Source organism: Cyrtonyx montezumae, unplaced genomic scaffold (assembly GCF_038088225.1).
Source record: "Cyrtonyx montezumae isolate F1298 unplaced genomic scaffold, pur_monq_1.0 scaffold_7, whole genome shotgun sequence".
In the NCBI taxonomy this organism is placed as follows: Eukaryota; Metazoa; Chordata; class Aves; order Galliformes; family Odontophoridae; genus Cyrtonyx; species Cyrtonyx montezumae.
In genome coordinates, this window is record NW_027072078.1 from 30,601,168 (window position 1) to 30,620,419 (window position 19,252).

The window sequence follows — 19,252 nt, forward strand, 5'->3', positions numbered from 1 at the left end:
ATTATATGCCTAAAATATTTATGGAAGCCAACACTGTTGTAACAGGCAGCTGAGAAGAAGCCAAATGGAAGCATATGCCACACCAGTGTATAGCAATTTTTAATTCCTTCAACATTTTCTCACAATCACCTTTGAAATGAACCATTTTCTCACTGATTTAAACTGATCAGATGTAAGAAATGTCCATCAACCATCATCATGTGTCTATATTTTCCATCAATGTTAGGCAATAATTTTTAATTTTCCCATAAATTATTACATTAGGCTGAAAGCATGTCATGTTTTTCAAAGCAAGTGAAATGCCAAGAAGGGCACACAGAGGCTTCATCTTCCATGCCTGTGATCGTCAAGGGGAATATAGTTTTTGGCTTCTGTGCAATTAACCCTGCTGCACACATTCCAACATCAGTGCTTGATAACTGCTTCTGTGTAAGTGCTGAAATATTTGCATGCTGAAGCTAAATATGTGAAGGAAGAAATGCATCATTAGCATCTGCATGCACATTACTAAAAATTGGAACAAAATACCCTAAGGAAAGGATTTCATAAACTTACGGTTGAAATGGTCAAAGAGCAATGGCTAGAGAACAACATTTAACCACTTAACAACAGACTGTGGCTGTTGTTTGCTTTAGGCTTTTCTTTTTATATGGACTCTGACTTATGTAGGGGTGTATGTGTCTTCTGGGTGGAATGTGAATTAGATCAGATATAATATATATCAGTTCAACTGGGTGCCCCAAAACGCCCACCACCCACCCCATCTATTTCTGCATTTGCCATCTTAAGTAAATTCAATTTCTTTCCTTGTGATAAAATAAGCCAGTTCAAAGTGGATAACATCTCACAATAATGAGTCCCAAAGCTGTAATTTAACACAAACCTAGCAATTCTATTATGCAACACATCCAGTTCATTAAAAACAACAAACCAGCTTGTATATGATCTGTATCACCACAAATCAACGATCAGCAAACTAAGCTGCAGAGAAATGCATGGTCCAGAAGAAAAAAAAATAATTCTAAGCAGTGTAATCACCTCAGAAGACAGCTAATTTAGATTAAATGTTCAGACAAAATTATGTTTGAGTCATTAATACTGAGATAAAAGTAGTTCTTAGCCAGTAAGCTTAAAAAGATCATAACTCTCTCCTATATAAATTATAGCATGTTCATACTAAATATAGTCATATTAAATGTATTATTCAAAGTACTTTTGAGTTTACCCAGGCAAATTGTTGATAGTATCAGAGGTCTGATTAACAAGTGCTAGTTTATTTACTGAAAATCTGGATTGAATACAACAGAAATCCATTCACAAGATATAACCAACATATTTTGGACTCAGTCCTTCATTTCATGAGCTACTGGGCACCAGGCAATTCCCATTATCCTTAATGAGAAGCTTCCAAGCCTCTTCAAAATATGAACACTTGATGCAATGGGACCCCAGCTGAAACACCTGTATTTTAGCAACTGAACCAGTGCAATGCCACTAGCTGTGTGGCATTATACTTGCTTCACTTCGCTTAACTGAAATAATCTATCAGGTTTAATTATAATTAAATATTTTTTAAATTCCTCTAAGCTCAATAAAAGGCCAACACATATCGTTCCAAGTGGTCAATTCTAGTTTCGAAGCAACAACGTATAACTGTTCTCTTAAAGGTATAACCTTCTAATTGCTCTTTCCGAAGTCATTTTAAATCCAATGGACTATTCATAATGCTTTGAAAATAGTATATATGTTGCTGCAGAAATCTGGTTACTGCTCTAACTGAAGTACTACATACTTACTGCAACAGCAACTGAACAACTTGCAGGACAAGGCAGGGGGAGTACTGTGGCCACGTCTAAGTTCAGATCTAGTTTGGTGTTCACAAAAATTATGCTGAGAGCAGCAATAATACATCTGAAGGTACAAAACAGAGCAGATTGAATGCTCCATCACTCACATTTAGGGTCAAAGCGTTAGTACATATCCCCCTCTATTCCAGCATACAAATCACTCCAATGGACAACAGGAGATTGAGACTAAACAGCTAAAGACCTCCTGCTGCAGATGTTGTACAATCAAAACTGTTCATTAGTCAGTTTGTACAGTGAGATGTGTGGTGTTCCTAAAGCTGAAACCACTAAGCGGAGGTACTTCAAAGTGTATTTCAAAGATTCGTTCTCCTATAGAGAAGAAATCCTAATGATTCAATTCATAGCCATCTGCACATAAGTGACCCAGAAGAAAGTTAGCATTAAGAGAAAAAACGTTGAATAAAGATGAGACTCATGACACTTTTAAAGTTAATCTCTCACAGATTTGGGAGTCTTCATGTGATGATTGGCTCTGTCCTGCTTCAGAAGTGACTACAGCGCGGAAAGAGATTTATTTTACAAGTACAGCTTTTCATATCTGAGATTGAGTAACCACTTCTAGGTGTTAAAGGTATCCTGTTACAAGGTTATCTTGTCTGTATAAACCGTACAGGGGAACAATTATGGTATAGACTAAAGACAGCCAGGGAATGGAAATGTTGAGTACCTCTTTGTGTTTAAACTTGGTGAGATGATACAAAAAAAGAGATTTCTAACATTCTATTCTGCAGCCATGAAAACCTCACTCAATTTCAGTGTTTCCAAATGCCTTCATATTCTCAGGAACCCCAGGAGCAAACCAGAAATTTGAGGCTTCCCAAAATACTCTGGGGTCAGGGAACACGTCAGTCCTAGGTCAGTCCCCAGTGCTCCAGTAACAAAACTTTGCCTGACAGGCTGACATGATGCCAAGAAGTCAGGAAGCCTGCATGCCTGCCAGTTTGACAGAGAGGATGGACAGAGAGCAGTCTCTGTTACATTTTCAGCTGGGATATTTTAATTTTACGGTAAGTGAATCTTCTGGAAAATGATTGTGATGGCACGTTCCCAGACCTCATTCCTGCTCTTATCTGAAATGCTTCCTTGAACAGGATGAATAGTGAGCACAATCCTGGAGGCTTGGACCGCTCAGGCTGACAAGGACACATTCTGCAGTTAGAGCTGGGCTTCCATGGATGGGAAAATGTCACATAATGTGCTAAAATGAAAGCTACTAGGCATTAAAGATGCACAGACATCTTCCCTTTTATTTAGAGCCACGTGGGTTGCCAGTGTTGCTGCTAAATCAGGTTTCAAAGATGTGGACAGTGTTTAACAGCAATCAGCAGCTGCTTTGTGTGTAGTGTGCCCAAGGCTTCACCTTCTCAGTGTGCAGAATTCCTGGCTGCTTTCTAGGATATTCAATCTGCAGTAGGGGAGCCTGTGGAAGAAACTCTTATTATCACAAATGCATTTGTAATTCATCAGTTTACTTGGTTTGGACTGGCTTCCCAAGCTTGGCACTTTACATGAAAGTTGGACTAGGCCAAAGCAATTATAGATTTCCAAGTAAGCTTCCAGTTGCTGGAGATAGGAAGAGTAACTAAAACCTGTTCTAAACAAAATGAATTTCTAGTGCCAAAGACATTGTGACATTGCTTGTCTTCTATACAGTGATTAAGATGAAGTACACAGCAGTGTACCTAAATACATCATAGAATCACAGAAAGGGTTAGGTTGGAAGTGACCTAAAAGACCATCTACTTCCAACTCGCACTCGTACAGTACACACAAACACTTTCCAGTAAATTTCTTTCAAAGGAAAGTTTTGCTGGGTGTCATATCTGATTTACAAAGGACTTCTCTTTAGCAGATCTTCATGTCACCAAGCAGTGAGTCTGCAAGATTTCAACATCATTCTGTCTATCCACTGCTCTAAGAAACCCAGAGAAACCTTGGAATTTAGTTAATTTTTTAACCGCTTATTTTAGAGGCTTAACTGTAAATCACTTCCTATCAACTATGAAGCATTCTAGTTAACACAGCTTGTATCCTGAGCTATACCACTTCAACCTGCTTTGACACAGAGAGGTATTTAATAATATCAATACTATATATCACACCAATATTATTATCTATGGCAATCAGTGCTTCTACCTTTAATGATAAAGGAAATGAGAAGATTTTGTGCAGACTTTCATTTTAGGTATTATGTTCCTGTCACTTAAAAAAAAATACAACTGCAGATTTGCAGATACCAATTACATCACTCTGACTATTTTTGATTTTGTTTGTTTGGTCTGGTTTATATCTTTCCCTGAAAAAAGAGTAAATCATAGCTTCTTCGGCAAAGCTTACAGAACAAGACAGTCAGGAACTAGGTAACGCTTTTGGAAAAGTACAGTTTGCTTCATACCTGGGAGAAGACACAGAAGCACAGCATGCCTTTAGATACAGAAAATACCACATACCACTTTCAGCAGAAGTTGACGGCACTATTCCTTCAGTATAGTAAATTATGCCAGAAATAAAGTGAGGAATTACTAGCTTTCCAGATTCTATACATTGAGAAGTGATACACAGTATGAAATACTGCTTCTCAGGTAATGTAGGAGCCCTCGCCTCCGATTCTGTGCTACAACAGTCACCAATGAAATATAATTGCTGGCAAGAGAGGAATAAAAAATGGAGCAGTGGCTTAAGCATGAAACTGGCAGTAGGCAGGCAGGCAGGAACCATGGGAAGCAGTCTTTTCATACAGATCAGCTTGATTCTTAGCTAATGTACTACAGTTAACACAATATACACCAATAAACTGGAATGAATGACAGAGAGAAGCAAATCTGCTTGAGTAGGTTACTGCTACTTGCTGGAATTGTAGTAAGACGTTCTATCAATATCAGCCTCCTATGTTGTAACTCGATTAAGCAATATGTTACTCATTTTCAACACATTTTTAATTCTCTTTTTCGTAACTTCTATATCTGAAAAAGGCAGGACAACTCCTGCAGTGGCTTAGGATGGTATCAGCAAATTATGTCCTCCTTTGCACAGCCCTCCTTCACCAGCCACCCTGGTGTGTGCTATGCCCTACATCTCTTCAGCTACAGAATGGAAAAGCACTTTTTGCAAGCAAGCACTTTGTTTTCCTTTCATTTTCTTCTTACAAGTTGTCCTTTTAGAGCTACTTCCCTAGTTTCTACTGATCTTTGCCATGATTTGATTTATAATGTGGCTGAAAAAAGGGACTAAACATTTGCTGTTGGACTCTGCAAGACTCCGGAGTCATTGGCAGAAACTGACATTGCTCTCACCAAACCTACAGATTATTAACTCAGAGTAGTTTTTGTTTGTTTGTTTGTTTGTTTTTTTAATCATTTGGAAATAAAGTAAAACATATGTTAAACTTGAATTTTACATATTAAAAACAATTATGATGTACATTTTCTTTTAAAAGTAAAATTCAGAGACCATCACCCTCCTCCTATCTCTCCAATGCAGTGACAGTGTTGGAGAGAGAAGTGACTTGAAGAGAATCAAAAAGCTTCCAGAGTACTTCCTCCTCACAAAATAACATGATTATATTAATGCAGTGTTTTATTAAATGAAAATCAAACCAACCTAGGCCTGTAAATGTTACTTCACAGGAAATAAACCCTTATTAGCATTCCCTAGCTGCTGCTGCAATTCTTTCAGAGAAGTTTTATTGCTGCAATATATATTCTCTGCCTGCTACTAGATTTCTGTCTTGTTTATGGAATTTAAATGGTGTATTAAACTAAATTCTTCACCCTGCCTCTTTCCAGAAAGAGGGATTCCAGACAGATGAGTTGATGAAAAGAAAACCAAACAGAAATAAAACGCCTTACACTTTTGAATTAGAATTCAGTAAACAGCCACATTTGTATCAGATATCAAATTCTTTCCTGACCTCTGCTAAAGCTGTCCCGGGAGCAAGAGCAAAACAAATGCAGTCAGAGCCATGTGTTATCCTGAGTTCCAGACTGACAAAAATGTCAGGCCCAAATGTCAAAACAGCCAGGTACCATCACCCCTGCTAGCTCATAAGTAGGATGAACCATGAGCATCCATTTAACCTTGGGCAGGGGCTGCAGCCTGCACTTCTCCAGCTACCACCCATCCTTAGTGCCCTCCAAAGGTAGTGGAAGCTCACACATACTCCATGTACGCACCTGGGAAAATTATATTTAGAAGATTAGAAAAAATCAGCTCCGACAAATCTAGTAAAACTACAGCTATCTGAATAAGAATCAATGCTATAAAGAGCATGTTAACCACAACTAGTACTTAACCCACTAGTTGAATGCATAAGGTGGCAGCTGGACTTGGATCTTAGTGGTCTCTTCCTACCATAATGATTGCACGCTTCTGTGATTCACCAGCTGATCCCTAAAACTGGCATTATCCAAGGGGTGACCACCCCTTCCTCCTCTCTCTGCAAGCTCACAGGTCTGGCACACTCTCAGCCTCTGTTCATTAACAAAGCTGAAATCTCAAACAATTTCAGTGTGTGGAGTAGCTAAGTGCAGGGTGTAACTCTTCTGCTACACTTTCCAGTCAGGAAGTCCCTCTAGTGAAAAACGGTCCTCAGCACAGACCCAGCAGTGCATGGATGCATTGTGTAAAAGCCAAGTCAAGTGGGTTTGGTCCATCTGGTCTGAGATGTGTCATTCTCCTCTTAGTTTATTCCCACTAAGCAAACAAGTCTGAAAAGCACCTAGTGACTCTTCAGGTGCCACAGGAAGTAAAGAAGTGGGCACTTTTATCAAATGGAGCCTTCTCCCACACCCTGCATTTGAGAAGTAGTGGGGGCAGGGAGTGCCAGCCTTTCCCCAGGGTTTATCTCCATCTGGTAGAGAGTTTATGTAAATAAAGTCATGCTGTGGTCTTCCTCTTGTTCAAATGGGAGCAGACAGCTTCTTTCCCTGTAGCACTTTGGACCCCAGGGCTGAGGTTTGAAGCCAGAATAACTCTACTGAGTTCAGTGGAGTTACACTAAAACTAAAATGGTTCAGTCAGAGTCTTTGAATCCTTAGCACTCTGGTCCTGCTAGCATTATTTTATTTATTCAGCTTGTCTTCCCAGAAAACATCCAATTTAGATAATAGCTAGTGGGAGAAGCAATCCCCTTTAGGGATCAGCAGTGGTTGTTATAAGATTTCTCAACAACTATTTTCTCAGCAGCAAACAATTGTGCTACTGAAACAGTACTTTTGTAGCCTGTACAACTTCCAGAACTACTTAGGTCTATTAGAACTAAGGAAATAAAACAAACAAAATGAACAAAGGATTCATAAAGCAAGATTAAATCATTCATAACTAACGCATAGTTAATTTGGCCTTCTCTCTTGGCCAGATTCTGCTTTTGGACACAAAAAGGGACAGGAGATGTAGTGCAGCAACCCATCCCCTATCCAAAAGTGGGGCTGAACAAAGCTCTGCTTGTAAGAATTTGCTGCTGGGTAGACGGGGCTGCTCGGCATGCTGAGGCTGCAGCATCATTTATATGTGACATAGCTGATGGCACACAGGTCCTGGCAGCTCCTAGTCTTCTGCCTATCAATGGACCTACCTTGCATGGCACAATTAAGTGTCTGAACACCAACATGCACATTTACAACTGAAACTTCAATTTCTTCTTTCTTTGAGGTTTGTTTAGACTGTACTATTTCCATGAGCCAACACAATTAACATCATGTTGCCACACTCCTAAGAAGTCCAAACATTTTAGGACCAGTGGCAAGGGTTAATTTAATCCATAAATTTAAACCTGACTGGATTCTTCAACTTGCTGGTATTACATGTATACCCACAGATGAAAATGTCAAAACCAGAGTGGGATCTTCTGGCTCTTCATCACTAGCTGGTGACCAAGTGCCCTTTCCAAAGCACTGCTGCAGTGGCGGACCAGCTCTGGCTACTGCCCACATTTTAGTCCAAGACAGAAACATTTCATACACAGAAATAATTCTTCCTTGTTTTGACTCAGCATTTTAACAAGAACCTTAAGTTTGGAGGCTGCTGAGTGCAGATAATAAATCTATTTCCCTGCATCTATTAGTTCTGTTTGTTGTATTCTGTATCGATGGCCTTTCCGTTTTAGGATTCTGTTTTAAATCACTGTCAAATACTCCTTAAGAAACTTCATTGTATTTTATCTTCTGATTTCACAAACAAAACAATTTCTTACTGACAGCTAATAAAAAATCAACTAGGCTTCACTGTTCATACCAGTGCTGCATATCACAATGCCTGACCCAGTTGCACAGGACAGAAGCAGTGATGTGTTGCAATTGACAGCAAGGGAAGGGGGGTCCTGTGTGTATTGTAGTCATTGCAACACCAATGAAAACAAAAGGTGTTTTCTATAGATTGCCCTCAGAACTCCCTAGCTGTTCAGCTCTTACAGAGCAAAGGAAACTTATCCTTTACAGTTAGTACTTGGCTATTTGTTCAACTAAACTCACACTATCGTTCCTTATTCTTAATAGTGGATTACCTCATATGGACTATGACCCATTGTCTAACAAATTTTAATGGAGAGATTACTTTTTACCAAACAATTTTCAATTGAAAATAAATATAATATTGTTCCAAAGTGCTATAATGAATGGCTGAATTTTTCACATGCCTTTTTTTTTTTTTTTAAACAAAGATTTGCCATTCATGCACAGAGCTATGTGTATATAAGCCCAGTTCTCCAAAGGTCTATGAAGGGAATAAATGTAGCTATACCTGCATTGCTCTAATTTAGTTCCTTTAGATTTTCCTGAAGCAGATTGATGAAGAGTGGCTACAGATCCCATATATCTCACCCTACAGCAACTGTCATGTAACTTCCAGGTTGTACCAAAATTACTCCAGTATCAAACAGGCTAAGATAAGGTCCTCAGCCCTCTAAATCCTCATGTGATTTTAGTTTTCCCGTCTGTAAAATGGAAATAATAGTGCTTTACTGTTTTATACAAATAGTACTGTGATGCTGCAGAGATAGGAGACCATCAGCTAGAGTTATAATAGGGATAATGATCTTGGTGAAGAATAAGATATTTTGCTCCAAGGATATTTATGCCTACATAAGCACAAGAGGCAAACAGGAAGATATGATCCGAGTCTGCAAAATGTTAATTAGATTGCATGAGGGAAATTGTTAGGGTAAAATGCAACAACAGTGTAGCTACCCTACTGCTGCAATTAACTTCTCTCTTCAGAAAGCAAGAAAGCATGGCTAGTAGCTACTTAGCTGTAGCCTGGAACTACAGTTTATATGCATAATCTCTAAAATGCTCAAAAAGCAAACCCAAAAACATGGGATGAAAGGAAAAAAGTCTGACAAGAAGGAATCAATTTTGTTTGAAGAAACAGTAAGCAAACTAAAAATGAAATGATTAAAATATATTTATAAAACTTACAAGAAAAATTCAAAGCATATACAGCAGGGCCATCATTTTGAGAAAGATGCACAAGCAGGAGGAATATGCCATCAAGAGCTTGATGATATTCAACAAACTGCAAATAATCCTCAGCAACCAAATAGGGTGAAGACCAATGCTGCAGAAGGACACCTTGGGGTAGCAGTCAACATTTGGATCACATCCAGCTGCAGAGCTGGCCTTGCTCTGAGAAGGAGATTGGACCAGAGACCCTAATCCTAACTCTTCCAACCTTGTGAATTACTCTTGTATATATTCACACTGTCTCCTTGCCTAGCACAGTCCTACCAATAATTGCTGGAAGAATCCTGGGAAACACTTCAGAGCCTGCTGGTAATTCAAGCCACTGCAATGATGGTGTATGCAACACACTCAGAGAACCTTATGCATGCATATCATGTCTGTATCTGCAATATCGTAAAAGTAACAACGGTTTTACAAACACTTTTGGACTTAAAGGGATATCATTAGCAGTCTTATCAAAACCTCACCAAAACCTAACTTTACAACTATCTCACCTGGCCTCCTCATATCAAAAGCTCCTCAGACGTTAGTCCTTATGCCTTCTTTGGAAAACTTAAAAAACTGCAGGAAATCTGTGCAGATTTTAAAGTTTACAAACCACTGGAACAGAATCAGCTGAGAGCTGACTTTGAGAAATGGCAGTCACAGAGGAGTGATGGCTCTTGTGCTCAAGGGCATTAGGATAAAATAGACTTTAGGGGAAAAAGGACATCTTCTACTGACTAGTTCCACTGTCTTGTGTTTGGGGGCCATATACAGCCTCTTAAGAGACTGGGGCAGACAAAGAGAAGCAATTGCTGTGCTGCTATGTTTGCAGAGGAAAGAGTCATCATTCAAGTATTCTTCTTAGTGGCAAAGGTTGAGCTAATTTAAAGAGAGGGCAGGTTTGTCATTATTTAACAGATAATCCTTTTTTCCCTTGCATCTGTGCAATGTTTGCCACAATATTTGTCATGCAAAGGCCTTTACTGCCACAGAAGTCACCATTAAGCACTGAACAACTCTACCTTGTTCAGTTGTAGCATCAGATACACACAAAAATCAAATACTATTTGCATGATATCCTTCATTAGCGAAGGTTAGTTTCACCTCTTGCACTTCTAAGGTTCTTGGCTCTTATCTCTAATTATGTGCTAGCTTGCCCAGCTGCACAGGGAAATTGCGCTGATAAAATCTTTAGAACTCACTTAAACCTGCAAGAACAGGTTTGATTTAAATTACATTGATATCACTGACTCTTCCACAGGAACTCTGAGATCAGAATTTGCTGTCTATTATTAATAATAAAAGGATTCAGAATGGATTTGTCATGGAATATGAAGCAGGACAAACTTTGCCTCTTGGGATGTGATCTCTGTGTAGATAATTTACTCCAGCATAGCATCCAAATAAAAGTCTCAGCTGAAACCCACTGAAGTCAATGCAAAGATGCTCAGGAGAGCAGGCTGCAGACCTGGAATTAGAGAGTTACAGACATCTCTATTTCCCCCACAGTTGTACTCTTCCCAGAGCATTGCTGCCAAGCAAGAAATTTGCAGAGGCTGGGCAAGAATCTATGCAGAAAGAGGTCCTTGGGATTTGAGGCTGGACTGGGGACGTGGAAGAAACACATGAACTGGCATGCCGGATACCTAACTTGTTCTGAGGGATCCTAAAAACAGGCAGCAGTGACATAGCCAATTGTACATGCAACTTCCAGTAGTCACTGCACATGCAACTAGTCACAGCTAGTTGCAGTATGGAGGTTGGTGGGGTGAGTGGGCTGCATGTGGTTGTAGCTTGAGTGGGCAGAAGGTGGGGACTTGAGATAATATGAACATCACTTGCATCCTGGGACAGAGCTCTCTCTTGGACCTGGGATCTTTTGGAGGGCAACGATCAGCTCTCCTTCACTGTGACTGGCCAAGGCTCTGGTGAAGGAACTGGGGCACTTGGGAAGGATATCAAAATACTTCTCCAAATTCTCTGACCACCACCTGCTACACCATCTGCCACTGCTCCCAGTGCCACCTGGGTGAATCACCGCTTGGATGGAGCAGCAGGAACAGCAACCATAGGAAGGGCAAAGCTGACAACCCAGCAGCCTGAAGCCACAGCAGCCTCCAGAAAACACAGGCAGAACTGTTCACACTCCAACCAGGAGTACTGCAGCCAATATTCTGCAATCACCAGATATGAGTGAGAAACATTTGACATACATTATACGCGTGCAAAATTTCACATTTCATTTGCCTGGTGAGGTGGTATTCAGATATTGATTTCAGTTTCCTAGCAATTGGAAAACGAATTGTCATGTAACTGCTATAGTTCACATAATAGCATGAATTTTGAGAATTTAGCAAGAAATACTGCAGACTAAAGTTCCCTGACCTAGTTGTTTTTTCTGGACTTTGTGTACACTTGCTCCAAAGACATCACTAAATTCAATGCTAAGTCTATAATAAAAATATGTTAAAATGATCACCTGTACTTCCAAAAAAGCTTAGATTACCTTTCAAAATTCTGTGATGAAGGTACTGTTCGATACTATCTGACATTTATATAATTAACTTATGCCATCTCATAGGGAAATTCATATGCCTTATGTCCTTTATCTGGACACAATTTGCTTGATTTTGCAGAAGGACAAAATGAAATTATACTGCTGCTAACATCAAAACATGCTTGTTGGGAGTAGAAAATGACTGTTTTACTGCTTTGCAGCAGAACAGGCAGGCCTTAAATTTACCAGATTTAGTTGAGGCTAGATGCTTGTGCTCTGTGTATGTATACTGCCAAAGAAACAGAAGTGCAACATCACTTCAAGATACTGCTTTGATTTACAGAATATACAGCTTGGATGACTCCAGCAATAATGAAACTTGGTATTGTGTGTGTTGTCAAGCTGCAGTGACTCTCAGTAAAATACCCTAAACTTGTACAGGAGGGAAGAGTCACTGAAGTGACTCTTTAATGCTCAAGGATTTCAAGCTCACAACTGAAATTATTTCCAGAGCCCAAGTCAACTTGTTTCCAGTCAACTCACTCAGAATGAAAGGCTTTCTACCCTATTATGATTTATGGGCTAGTAGAAGAAAAAATATTTTGGCTCCATATGTTACAAGGGATCTGATTTGTAAACAGTAACTATATATGTTGAGTGGCTATAAAAGGTAAGTAACAATGGTCTAGATGCTGTCAGCTTTGTGGATGAAAGGTCACATGTTTTTGAATAAGAAAAAATCCAAATACTGAGCTCAGTGAGAGCCAGGCTGCTCTTGACAATATCAAAACATTAGAAGAAAACAACATAGAGTTACATAAGAGTTACTGTGGCTAGTTGAGCAGGGCTCCATTATAATTCCTCCCTGAAAAGCTTACCGAGCCTTTTGGTTTCGTACAGGCCCAACACTTGCAGACCTGCCAGGTTAGCAAATGGAAAAGCAGTTCATGAAACCTAAAGATGGAAAGCAAGCAAGCCAAATGCCATATGGACAAACTGACAGTTCAAAAGCTTTTGCAAGTTTTTGTGTCCTTTAGAATGTCTGGGTTGAGTGAATTTTCCTCTTGATCAAATACCGTGTCAGACATCTACAAGGTCAAGCCTTGGGAACACTTCTGAAGTCAGAGAGGATGTTTTTGACCTTAATTCATTTTTTAGTTTCAGTTTAATGAGTCCAGTGATTACCAGAATTACATCAGACATGCTCTGCTATTACTTTTTTTAACACAGTAGCCCCAAGGAAAAGGTAAATAACATCAGAGGCGTGATGCAAGAAAAACACAAGTCTACAAGAGTAGAAGCATGGTGACTTACACAGCTTGATAACAAAAGCTACTTCTGGGCACCCTTCCAAAAGACAGTATTAATTAGTAAGTACATCTAGGTCCTGATTTCACAGTCCTCTAGTAGTCTTCAGAATGGCAAGAAATTGCAGCAGCCTTGGCAGCTATTACGAAAGATTCCCATTTCACAGAGAAGGCTGTCTGTCATCGTTCTCAGCTGAAAGGAATAGTAAAGTAGAAGAACTTTCTTTTCCTGTCTTATTTCATTAGTTTTGGCTTACAGAGTTCACCCCCACAATACTTCAGCATGCACTGCACAGCGGCTGCATGAACTCTCCAGCCAGTTTAGAGCAATATGTATTTGGCAGAGTTCATATTAGACAGCATTGCATGTATCAGGTTTCTACATTACTAGTAATTTAACAATAAACTAATAGTAGTTCAGGCTAACTAGTCATTTTCTCTCTTTTTTACCTTATTAGACAGATCAAATACAGTATATCTTGAAAATACTCTGTTCCACTACAGGTTCTTTGCAAATATGTCTCTATTTCAATGGGGTTACAGAGCACATAAAATTTTCATATGACTGAAATGAGCTGTGTAGGGTAAAAGTAAATGCCAGCAGGCATCTAAATATTGTAGCATCTGTTATATTTTACACTCTGTGATCACAAATCTTATAAAGCTTCACTGCATTTTAGCAGTATTCTTCACAAACTATTGAAGATTGATGGCTAGTGTAATTGCCATATCTGATATGCTATCATTTTTAATATACTGAACTTCTCCTACAGCCCCTTTCTTTGTATTATCAATGTATGTCTATATTATGTTCCCATAAAGCACACACAGTACCAATGGCCAGTTATATTACTATCAACTAATATTTTTACACATTGTAGTGTTATCTTAATTTTCACTCCAACGTATTCTCTTATACGTAAGTACAGAGAACACCTGATAGTAAGCAGCAAGATAAAACATGACCTTTCCTTTTATAAACAGCTAATTTTACATATTTCAAGAGTATTACTTTTTTTTTTCTTTTCTTGCTGGTTATTATCTGTACTTTCAAGATAAGAGAGGGTCAAAGTGAGTAAACTTGATGGAAACAGCCTTCTGAATTTGATAAACATTTTCTCCTTAATTTATTCAGCTAGAGCGGCATTACCTATGAATAAGCAAATTTCTCACCAGATGGAAAGGTGGTAAAGTAAAACACACAATTTGGAGCTAGAAGGTGATCAAGAATCCCAACAAAATACAGCTACACACATAATTAATACCTATTTAGAAGCACAAACAACTACCTCACCATCTTTCCATCCATCCATCTTATTGACTAATGACATGCATGATTTGAAGAAGAAATCAGTCTTAAAGAGTAAAACTTGCACCCTGATGATCAATCCAGCATAAAGCTCACCAAAGAGAAGCAGATAAAGTACATTCCCCTGGCTAATCAATTAGAGCACACACTTGTCATCTCCAGCCAGGACCATTAACTGCACTCCCAACTACAAACTGTCTTTGCTTTTATTTCTACGTAAATAAGGCATTTCTGCTAGGGCTGAGAGCACACTGTCAGACAGAAATTTTTGACTTCATCACTTGGAGAAAGATTCCACTTACACCAGCATCTAGTTTGCCATTCTGATGGGAGTTCTGCCTCAAAGACATCAGAAGAACATAGCCTGCCCTTTCATTAGTTGTCTGCAGATAGACAGTATTCCAACTTTGGTAAGCACCTACAGAAGTGTAAGTGAAAAGCAGGCAGTGGGAACCTGTGTGTGAACCCTTCTTCACAGAGAAACACAGCTGACTAAAGCTGAATTTCCCCTGGCACTAATGATTTCTTGGATTGCAAGAACATGCTCTCAGGGCTCTCCCAAGAGCAAAAAATTCTATAGATTTTTTCAGTTCACTCATCTTTCTCTTAGAGGGCTTGTAAATGTGAATTGGCACTTATGGGTATAATATATTCAGAGGAAAGGTGTTAGTCTTTTGAATAACAAGACTACTTCTTTGGCATCTTTAATAAACGACAGTACACAAAGTCACACATCTCTATTTAGCTGAAAAAATGAGAACACTTCAGAGCAGCTAAAGGAATGTTAAAACACTGAACATCTGCAGAGATATGGTTTAATGAACAAAGACTATTGAAGGCACTCACTGTCCTAATTTCCACTAAGTTGACAGACAATGCCCCAAAACTGCCTTTCAGATCCAACATTAACTAATAAGCTAATCAGAGCAGAACAAACCATTTGTGTATGACTTTAAAATAAAGAATGGTAACTACAGTCCTGCAACATATGTAGCACTTTGTTTTTGTTTTTAAACAAGAGAATGATTTGTTTTGCTAAAAATGCACACACATGCTGAATAGTCTGCTCAGTATAAAAAAGCCCAGATTTGTGTAAAATTACTGTACAATTTGTATGAGTTGCAGTAAACTACAGTTGTGAACTACAGCCAAAATTCCTTTCAAAGCTCATAAGATGCAGCTTGGGCCACATAGCTCTGCCATTTGGCCACCAAGTTTATTTTCTATGATGAACCTCAGTGCACCCATCAGTTTAGCATGAATAGGTGCCCTGAAAAAATGCCCTTTTAAAATGCTCTGCAGTACCATTTGGTATATTTTCTGCTGTGGCTAAGCTTTACTCAATAGAAAAAGGCTGTATCTCGTTAAAACGCAAGTAACATGGCTCAGCAGAAATATTTTATGAGAATTAGATGGCCGAGATGGAAATGTAAAAGAAAGGTTTGCTCTGAGCTTATTTTTACCCAGGATGGAAGCCATGACATTTCACACCCCATATGGCTTCTAACTTGGACAGTGATCTGAAAATCTGTTTGAAGAGACATTCAGAGGTCTATAGTCTGTGGTCATTTGCTCAACCGTTCTTTCCTTCCCATCTCTTTTAAAACAAACACTACCTCCGTGGGACAAAGGCAAATCTTCTTGGTGCTGTATGGATATTGAACCACGGATCTCAACACCAGTGCTGGACAAGTTATAGCATGATTTGGGACTTCAGTGATAGCATGCTTTAGTACAAATCATATACTTAGTATTTAATCAAAAACAATTTTAAATTATAACAGTTATATTAGTAATTAATTTTTAGCAGGAGACATCCCAGAAAATACATGCGCAAGTATGACTTTATTAGAAGGATTCACCACAGTTTTATCTAAGCATTGAAATTAGAGAAGACTACAGATAAAGAACTCAAAATCAGATGGAAGGCAATCAAAATGTGTATAGATAGATTAAAACAGAATTTACTTTAAAAAAGCTACAACATTGAACATTCCAGTCAAGCACGTTTTGTTTTTAACCACAGAGCAGAATCGTGTTTCTTTCTCTGTATTCACAGGTAAAGCAGGCTGCAGGACATTATGCCAAACACACCCCTTCTCCTCAGTGATCTCCAAACAGAGAACATGCTGGGAAAGTGAACCATGACCACTTACCTCACAGAAAAGAGTTGCTGATCGCAAGAAATGCAGTTCAAGCAAGAAGTTCTGCTTGCAGAGGATAAGGTGATCATTAGGCAATGACATAAATTACAGTGGATCTCTAGAAAGTGGTTAAGGTTGTGAACTAAATGTGGCTTGTTTTTCTTTGCTATTTTTGCTGTAAGAATTTCCCAATCCAGATCTCTGCGGAGTTACAAAAACGGCCATGCTGAACCAGGGGAAAGGCCGTATTTCTTTTGGCAGCATTGCTGGTTTATGTCAGCTTAAGGTCCTTGTAAAACTACTGCTCCAGACTAAAAAGCCAAATCTGCCCCAGAAGGAAATACACTGAAGTGAACGACTTCACCTCTGTGATGAATTTAAAAAATGGTGCCCACCTGCTAATAGCTAGTTCAGAGTCCCAGAGACATAAACACAGTGGCTAATCTTTTCAAGCTGTGGCACTTATGGGAGAAACTGAACGTTTGTATTTGCATTGCTGACTCTACAGTCATAAGGTATGCTGATCATTGTACTGTTAGATTTATGCAGAGATTATGGAAATACGCTACTGTTCCAGGGAAAAAGAAGTTGGTTGTGAAGATAAAAAGTTTATGTGGTATAACTTGTGACCCGACATTTGTTGCCATTTGAACAGGTCAAACCAAACCTGCTGATCACTGAGCAGATGGATGAAAAATATACCTCTGGCCACTGAAGGATAACACTAACTTTGGAGGAAGGGAGCACAAACCTCGTATTCCTGACCTGTTCCTGAGTCAACATGGGTACAAATCCCACTAAAACATGAGGGCATCAACCTCAACTTCAATTCTGCCTAATCTCTCTTCTCACTATATCTTCTATGCCTTGGAAAGAATATTTTCATTAAGTTTCTTCAGAACGGAATGACAAGAATCATTAAATTAGAGTTTGCTATCTGTTTCAACAATAAGAAGCACTGTGTGAGCATGAAACCTAGTTCTTACAAGCCTCAAAATCTGCAGCAATTGCAGACTCAGCACCTCAAGAGCTACGAGTATTTTTAAAAAGAAATAGATCTTGTTAGAGTTTATCAGGAAAACAAAGCAGTGCATGTAAGAGTCTTAACTGCAATTCCATGTCATGAAGACTTTTTTACACAATCACACCATTCTGTTGACTAATTCAGCAGTTGCAATGCCTAACGCAAGACTAATTCAGCACTTCGTATATTTGTCAGGAATGACACACCATGACCTTGGTGGAAACCAAAGTAGGATGAGTACTAAGAAATCCTGTTAACAGAAGAAAAAACTTGGAGAGAGAAAGTGGAGGCAGAGGTTTTTTCGTTTTAAGACAGGAGAGGCACGACGTTAACAGTCCCATTGGGAACAGAGTGTGTCTGACCACTTGATGTCAGACTTGACCCACATTTCAGTCAGCTTCCAGGGCAACGAAAGCTCCAGATGAATTTGATAAAAATGCTGCTATGCTGGAAAGATGTAGTTTGAAGGACATTTCTTTGGGAAACAAAATAATAATAATAATAGATTGTGTAAGGTCAAATATATAAAATAAAATGAAAAGCTGTATTTAAATCTTCACCTACCCAAAGCAGTTCAACAAACTTCTCAGCAAGAGAAGTCACTTGGCATTCAAATCTTGATTACATAAATTCCTAGATCCAAACACATCTTCATTTGTAGGAAAGCTTACAAAGGTCACATGTCAGGTCTGTACCTATCACACCTCTCTGGAAATCAACCAGGAAAAAAATCTGATATCCAGCAGCCCCTTGAACTTCTAGAAATTCTACATGAAAAATCCACTTTCAGTTCCAAAAATGCTGTCTCTATTTATTAGTCAATATTAAAGCACTTTATTGCACTTTGCAAGGCAGAGAACTCTAAAATTATGATCTCATATCCCCTTCCAGATGCAGCCATGTAGGCTGCATGGATCCCAGCCCATCCCAATGCTGCTTACAACTACCCCTTGCCAGAGGAAATCACCTTCTAAGGTTTTTGTTTGAACATGCGTGACATGTTCAAGCAATGAACATTCTTTCTACTGCAGAAAAACAGTTTTAAAAATGGAATCAAACTATTTCTCGGCTTTAATTTGCTCATCATACGCCAATTTCTCGTGACAAGTAGGTACATTTAGACACTTTTAAAAAGCTTTACTGCCTTAATTTCAACTAAAGCAAGTGAATTAGCCAGCATTTAAACTGTCTAGCAAAATCATCCTCTTCAGACTTAGATCTACAAAATGTACATGCACATTCACTGAAGGGTGGTTGTAAAGAGCAGCAGAAGGAAAGGTACCCTGACAGCGACCAGGAAAGGCAAATGGTGCAAGTAACTCCCCGAAGACATTCAGCCACAACTTAAACCCCTAGTTAAAGAAAACATGAACCAGTATAATGAAAGCATTTGCTAAAAATTATGCTGAGACCTAAGTGATTGTTGAAAGAATAAACTCAAAAATCTGCTGAAATACCTCCCTGAATGGTTTATAGATCTTCATAGAGGCTTACATAAAAAGAAACTTTGAATCAACACAAAAAACTAATAAGAGCACAGAACACATAAGTTAGCAGGAATAAAACAGACAATTAAGTGTAAATTTAAGCATCTTCAGTTGGCTTCTAGCATCATTTATTCACAGAGCCACCAATCCAAGAAAACAGTAGTGAGCTTAAAT

At 38.8% G+C, this 19,252-nt stretch overlaps 1 long non-coding RNA gene across 4 annotated transcripts in view; it reads right to left on the reverse strand.

Annotated features, from left to right (window-relative positions):
- LOC136057979 (uncharacterized) overlaps positions 1-17,002 on the reverse strand; it is a 46,361-nt gene extending 29,359 nt beyond the window's left edge. For 3 of the 4 annotated variants that reach the window (XR_010623096.1, XR_010623095.1, XR_010623097.1), the window contains exon 1: positions 16,580-17,002. This is a non-coding gene — a long non-coding RNA (uncharacterized LOC136057979). The remainder of the gene's footprint in view (positions 1-16,579) is intronic. The other variant, XR_010623098.1, reaches the window with a different exon arrangement.
- Positions 17,003-19,252: the final 2,250 nt, after the last annotated feature.